Source organism: Elephantulus edwardii, unplaced genomic scaffold (genome assembly GCF_000299155.1).
Source record: "Elephantulus edwardii isolate Elephantulus edwardi_28Jun2011 unplaced genomic scaffold, EleEdw1.0 scaffold00030, whole genome shotgun sequence".
NCBI lineage: Eukaryota > Metazoa > Chordata > Mammalia > Macroscelidea > Macroscelididae > Elephantulus > Elephantulus edwardii.
In genome coordinates, this window is record NW_006399780.1 from 3641320 (window position 1) to 3649075 (window position 7756).

The window sequence follows — 7756 nt, forward strand, 5'->3', positions numbered from 1 at the left end:
TTAGGTGATCATTTTCATCAACAGTATCTATTCCACTGAGAAGCATCACCTTTTAAGAAGACAATGGAATATGAGAAAGAACCAGAAGGAGAACAGTCAAAACAATTGGGCCTGCTTCTAAGGCATGTGCAGCCAGACTCTGTCACCTAGCAACAGCCCACTGTGGGATGTTGCAGGAAAAGCCCATGAGTTCATGCAGGAAGGATGCGAGAAGTAGAGCCAATGAAAGACAATGTATATTTGGGAAAATTTAAAAAGACCTAGGATACCCTGATAAATGGAACAGAAATTAGCCAGATCATCAATGAAGCTCTAGGCCCTCAAGATCATTCTCCTGAGATCTGGCTAAATCTTTGTTTTCATTACAGTACACACTGCTTAACACATCAGCACTTCTACTTTAGGAAGCGTCTGTTGCTAACTATACAAGTAGAGCACATCTCACTTTAGAAATTATGTAGGAGCTCTTGAAACATTTCATTTGATTGCAGTCTTATGCCAGGACTCCACCTTCAGATATTCTGATTCATTTTGATTTGTCATGTGGCCCTATTATTTTTAACAACCTCCAGGCCATTCCAGTGTGAAACCAAGCTGAAAAGCACTGCTCTTTATCTTTAACCTGGATTTAGTTTGGGGTTAAAGAGTCAGCTTAGGACACACTGCTGGACAGTCCTGGAGCTGTTGTCTCTCTTCTCCTGCCCACATTCCCTCCAGAGTGCCTCATCATCCCTACAGCTCTGTTCCAGGGTCCTCTGCAGAATGCCACATGTCTCGGGCTAAGTTTGACAAAGCTGCTGAAGATGTTAAGCACCTCAAGACCAAGCCAGCCGAAGATGAGATGTTGTTCATCTACAGCTGGTACAAACAAGCCACCATGGGCAACATAAACACAGAATGGCCTGAAATGTTGGACTTCAGAGGAAAAGGCCAAGTGGGGTACCTGGAGTGAGCTAAAGGGGACCTCCAAAGAAGAAGCCATGAAAGTTTATGTAGACAAAGTGGAAGATCTGAAGAAGAAATACAGGATGTGAGGGGCGGGCTATTGATGGCAGTCAAGCACTGCATCCAAACAGATGCTAACACCCCTATTTCTCTAATACTGTAGTTGAAGTTAAGTAATGAAAATAATCCATTAACCCAGCTCCTCAAGCTGTCCAAAATGCAGCCTTAATAGATTAAGAGCAAAAGCTTACTGATTTCTGCTCTGCTGTTTATTTGTACATCAACTAAAGTACATTTGATACTTTTAAAAAAAAAAAGTCTGTGTAAGTCACTTAAATGTTGATTCCATAAATTTTCATTTTGTCCCTATACCTATCCTTGGTACTAGAGAAGTTGTTCTCAATGTTGGCTCCAGAGTGGAGTATGCTGGAGAACTTTCAAAAAATATTGGTGTTCAGTTGGATCCCTGGGGATTCTGCTGTAATTGGTCTGTATGGAGATTTGTTAATTTCTCTGACAATTGCTGAATATGGCAAAGGTCAAGAACAGTTGCACCAAGGGAAGCATTAAGCCTCTTCCGGTAAGATTCTCCTGGTGTATTTACCTTTTCACTCAGGCCAGAAAGTAAACATATTTTAAGAAGGAGTGGTTTTAAAGGGGTAGGCAGACTTTTAAAGGTTTGCTTTCAAAGGAAAGTCTTCCTCTCCTGTCCTCCTCTTCTTTTAAGACCTTCAAGAACTTCAAAGTGCAAAATATTCTTAGTTAAACACCAATAGAGACTTCCATTCTAACAAACTCGAGCACTTTCTTTGCTGTGTTCCCTTTCCTCCATCCTTATCTTGCTGCTGAGTCAGCACAGCATAAAAAAAATGTAATCAGATCAGTTAATTGCCACTCAATAGTATGGTCCTGTGGGCGAGTGGCATCCTTCCCATCAGATGCATGTCCATGGTCAGAATGAAAAGAAATTGTCCATTAGGCAAAAATTCAGGGTAGCTGATCCCATTGCTCCTTTCAGAAACTTTCACTCTCCATAGCCCGTAAACTGGAAACCAAAATCCTTTGCACTCTGTTTCTTATTTTAAAGTTTAACTCATCATACTCTCAAGGTGATTAAAAACTATAAGTTATATCTAAGCTCTAAATGATATTGACAAATCTTAATATTCTATTCCATTAGCAGTAGTGCCTTAAATGATGAAAAGGAAATACTTGGTGGTATTTATTGGGAGACTGTGGGTCTCTCTTGTTTTTGTTATCTTGGGAGCAGGGCACTGTCTTTTATTCTGGACTGTTTTTCCAGAATATCTGCATAAGATATTCTTTCATTGCCATCAAGTCAGAACCTACCCATACCTGAGTCTGCCGCAGGTTTCTTGAGGCTGTAAATTTCATGGGAGGAGATCGAGCATCTTTCTCCAGCAGAGATGCAGGTGGATTCAAAGTGCGGGAGAGGGAACCCCTTTGCATTAGCAGTGTGGCTCCCTGTGGAGTACACTGTTAGAGCTACCTGAATAGCATGTAAAGCACACAGTCCTGGAAAAGAGAGTGTGCGGATCCTGGAGCAGAGAGTAGACTTGCTTAGTGTTTGCAAAGAATTATGTCTTCTGGGGGTGGGGGGGGAAGGTAACATTGTTTATTATAAAAGATCGGAGTTTTCTAATGCAATCTACTGTATTTGCTGACACCCATCTGGGCCCATGTGAGTGACTCTTGTGGGTCTCGGTAAGAACTTGCATACTCACACTGTTCATTGTAAAATGAGTAATAATGTCTGTTACCTCTAACCCAGTAACTCTAGTGCATTCTACAAGTATTGTTGAATACTTGTGCATACTGCAAGTATCCAGTATTCATGAAACAATGCTGTATTAATATTTAATGGTGATATTAGCCTGAAAGTAGTTAATTTTCAATTCCTTCACAATTCTCTACAGTATAATAATACAATGAATTGCTTTTTAAATCAAAATGAATTGATTACAAGGTATAAAAAATGGTAAAATGTATCAATTTAATAGGAAATGAAAATGTAGTTCTAAAACTGTTATATAGAATGTAATAATTTTTTATTACACTCTGTGGATGATAACAAGTTATGGCTAACACTGAGAAGAATGAGAGTCCCAGAACACTTCATTGTGTTTATGTGAAATTATACCTAGACCAAGAGCCTGTTGTGTGAACAGAGCAAGGGAACTCAGCATGGTTTAAAATTAGGAAGGTGCGTGTTAGTGTTGTATCCTTTCTCCATACCTGTTAAATCTGTATGCTGAGAAAATTTTTTCAGAAGCCAAACTTTATGAAGAAGAATGTAGTATCAGGACTGGAGGAAGACTCATCAATAATCATCATTATCAGATGACACAACCTTGCTTGTTCAAAGGGAGGACTTGAATCACTTGATGCAGAAGATGAAAGACTGTAGCTTTCAATACAGATGCTATCTCAACATCAAGAGAACAAAAATTCTCACCCATGAACCTATGGGCAACAGCATCATGAATGATGGGGAAAAGACTGAAATTGTCAACCACTTCATCTTACTTGGATCCACAATAAATTCACGTGGTACCAGCTGTCAGGAGATCAGATGTATGAACTGGGAAAGTCTGCAGTCAAGGACCTCTCCAAATTACTGAGCAGCAAGGATGTCAGTTTGAGGACTAAGGAATGCCTTATTCAGACCATGGTTTTTAATAATAGCTTACTATGGTGCTGATAGCTGGACAGTGAATAAAGATGACAAAAGAAGAATTGATGTCTTCTAACTGTGGTGTTGGAGAAGAGTACTGATTATTACACAGAATGCCAAAAGAACAAACAGCTATGTCTTGGAGAGGGTACGCCAGAGTGCTCCTTGGAAACAAAGATGATAAGACCTAAATTCACATGCTTTGGGCATGTTGCTAGAACAGACTGTTCACTGGAGAGGGACATTGTACTTGGGAAGGTAGAGGGATGAAGAGAGGAAGACCTTCAACCAGGTGGATTGAAACAATGGCTGCAACAATGGCCTCAAGTGTGTTAGAGATTGTGAGGATGATACAAGATAGGACAGGCTTCAGAGCTATTGTCCTTAAGGTCACTATGAGTTATCTCAAAGGCACCAGACAACAACAACAAACAACAGAGTGTAATATAATTTTTATACTCACATACAAACACTTATGAAGAATACATATAGATGAAAACTACATTTCAATTAAATCAAAGGAGGAGGGGGAGGAAGGTGTGCCTTAATAAATGCATATTAAAAAAGAAAAATAAAAAATCAAGGCAATGATGAGAAAGGGATTTAAAATGATAGCTACCCAGAATTGAGACAGAGAAAAGGAATGGGACAGGGTCTTGGGATAAATTAGGATCATATATTTAAAGGTGTTCTTGTCAAGATCTTACCTTTATTTGAGGTGGTAGGTACGTATGTGCTTATTGTGCTGCTGCTGCTGTTGTTGTTGTTGTTGGGTATAATCGAGTCAGAACCGAGCCACAGCTGACTCTCCGTCGGGTTTTCAGAGGCAGTTAATCACACAGGAGGAGATTGCCTGTCCTTCTCCCACAGATCAGCTGGTGGACTTGAATTGTGTGTCTTTGAGACTGCAGCACAGCTTCTTGCCACTAGGCCATCAGATCTCCTTAGCTCATATTACAAAAAAAAATGACTAATAGAGACTTCACTATCAAAAGTCCAATGATGTAAGTATGCTTTTAACTAAAGATTGTTTAATTCAATATACTTGAGGATAGATAGATAGATATAGACGGAAGATTATATAAAGTAAGTAAATTAATGGATGGATAGTTGAATTAATAAACAATAAAATAAAGCTTGAATGAAAAAGGAATCTTTATTGAAGAGATGCCATGAGACAATATTAGGGAAAATAATATTTAAAAGTTAAGAAAAGTTACAAGATGGGCCTATGGTAACAACATTTTATGCTATGGAATCTTTTACTTATGTGTCAGAGGAGATTCACATATACAAATAATATAATTCCTTGGAAAGCACACAAACTGGCTTCCTTGTGAAGACACCTGAAGTCTCAAATGTGTAGAGAGAGTACAGAAGAATGATTTCATTTTTCCTCTGAGCCAAGTCATTCATTATTCATGTTGAGAATTCACTAAAGGCTGGGAAGAACGCTACTGTTCTGCAAAGGAAGCTTGATCTGACTGATGAGAACAAGGGTAGCTGTTCCAAGACTGCATAACACCTGTTCTGGATCATCAGCCCCAATCAGCAATTCACATCCTGCTGAGGTGTAAGGTTAAGTCTCCCCTACTTGTGTTCTGCGTGTAGATCAAACTCTTGACATCTCACCTGTCAGAATGGTTCCTTGAGCACAGACTCATCTCATTCCTCCAGAGTTTCTGCAGTGTGTGCTAACAAGCCCACTACAGGGATGCAAAGGTATAGACTTTTCTCAGTCTTTTGTGGTGATATAAGGTCCCGGGGCTTAAATGGTTCACACTTGACTACAAAGATAACAAGTATCATCATAGAGTAAAGCCTTATCAATCTGCTTCCTTTAAAATGACTGAACATCAAACGCACTGCCACTTCAATCAGGTTTTCTGAGATGTAAATCTTACCGGGAGGAAACCACCCATCGAGTGGCTGATGCATATGAACTTCTAAACTTTTTGTTAGGAGCCCAGCATATAAAGCACTGTGCCACTTAGGCTCCTTGCATTAAGATTACAAACAAAAAGAGCCCATGAAGCAATTCTACTCTGTAACACTTGTGATCTCCATGACTTAAAATGGACTAAATGACAATGGGTTTCAGTTTTTAAAATTTTCAACTTTTCCTTACAAGTTTGGATTGCTAAGTGTTTATTTTATATCATTGTTGTTGTTGTTGTTGTTGTTGTTATGTGACATCGTGTCACCTGTGACTCATAGCGACCCTATGTACAACAGCCCTAAACCCTGCTCTATCCCTTGCTAATCTTATTGTCTCGGACAAAGCTACCCCATTACCCCAGTGACGGAATCAATCCATCTCATCAAGGGTCTTCCTCTCCTGCGCTGTCCCTCCGCCTTCACAAGCATGATGTCCCTCTCCAAGGACTGGTTCTGCCTTACAACTTGTCCAAAGTATGTCAGACGAAGCTTCAGTATCCTTGCCTCCAAGGAAAAGCCTGGATTCACCCTCTCCAGGATGAACTTGTTTGTTCTCCTAGCAGTCTATGGTATATTCAATACTCTTCTCCATCACTACAGCTCAAAGGGATTAATTTTCCTTCGATCATCCCAAGTCATTGTCCAGCTCTCTGATGCATAACAAGTGATTGCAAAGACCATGGCTTATATCAGGCATATCTTATTCTACAGATTGACATTGTTGCTCTTCAGTAGAGAGGTCTCCAACAGCAGACTTTCCCAATGCAATTTGTCTTTTAATTTCCTGGCTGCTGGTGCCAAGCAAACGGAAGCTGTCAACAATCTCAGTGTCTTCACCATCTATTATGATGCTGCAAATCAGCCCAGTGGTGAGAATCTTTGTTTTCTTGATGTTGAGCTTCAATCCATATTGAAGGCTGCAATATTTTACCTTCAGCAGCAAGCATTTCAGATCCTCCTCAGTTTCAGCAAACAGGGTTGTGTTATCTGCATAAAGCAGATTATTGAGTCCACCTCCAATCCTGATGTCACACTTCTCCTCATAGAGCCCAGCCTCTCAGATAATCTGTTCTGCATATAGATTGAAAAGATATGGAGATAGGACACATCTTTAATGCACACCCTTTCCAATTTTGAACCATGAAATGTCCCTTTACTCTGTTTGACAACTGCCTCCTGGTCCAAGTATAGGTTTTGCTTTAGCACAATCAAGTATTCTTAGATTCCCATTCTTCTCAGAGTCAGTCACAGTTTACTGTGATCCACACAGTCAAATGCCTTTGCATAGTAAATGAAAAACATATAGACATTCCTCTAGTACTCTGCTTTCAGCTATGATCCATCTAACATTAGCTATCATATCCCTAGTGCCATGGCCTCTTCTACACCCAGCCTGCACTTCAGGCAGGTCTCTGTTGATGTGTTGTTCTAGTCTTTTTTTTTATAATCTTCAGCAGAATCTTGCTTGCATGTTGATATCAATGATACTGTTTGATAATGTCCACACTCTGTCAGATCACCTTTTTTTGAAATGGAATAAATATAGATCTCTTCCAGTCAGTTGGACAGATGGTTGTCCTCCAAATTTCTTGGCATAACTAGGTGAGCACATCCATGGCAGTGTCTGTTTGCTGAAATATGTCAATCGGTATGCCATGCATTCTTGGGGCTTTGTTTTTGGTCAATTCTTTCAGAGCAGATTGAACTTCTTCCTTCATCACAACAGGCTCTTGCTCATATGTTGTTTCATAAAATTCTTCTGTGTCCACCAATTCCTTTTGGTACAATGACTCCGTATACTCTTTCTATCTTCTTTTAATGCTTCCTGGATCATTTAATATTCTGCCCAAAGCATTGTTAAGTATTGCAACTCAAGATTTGAATATGTTCTTCAGTTCCTCCAGCTTAAGAAGTTCTGAGGTCTAGGGATCTCTGGTGGCCTAGTGGCAAGAAGCTGCACTACAATCCTGAAGGATTGCGGTTTGAATCCACCAGATGCTCTCTGTTGGAGAAGAAGGGGCAATCAATCTCCTCCTGTGCCAATTGGATTGGACTCAAAGGTACAAAATAAGAAAAAACAAGAACAACAAAGCACAACGCCTAGGGACTATACAACAAAAGGAAAGGTAGAAAGAAAGCACTAAACTTTAGTATTAGTTAATAAGAAATTCACTCCAA

The 7756-nt window shown here is 39.8% G+C and overlaps 1 pseudogene; it reads left to right on the forward strand.

Annotated features, from left to right (window-relative positions):
- The first annotated feature begins 769 nt into the window (after nucleotides 1-769).
- On the forward strand, nucleotides 770-1034 carry LOC102861281 (annotated as a pseudogene).
- The last annotated feature ends 6722 nt before the right edge of the window (nucleotides 1035-7756 follow it).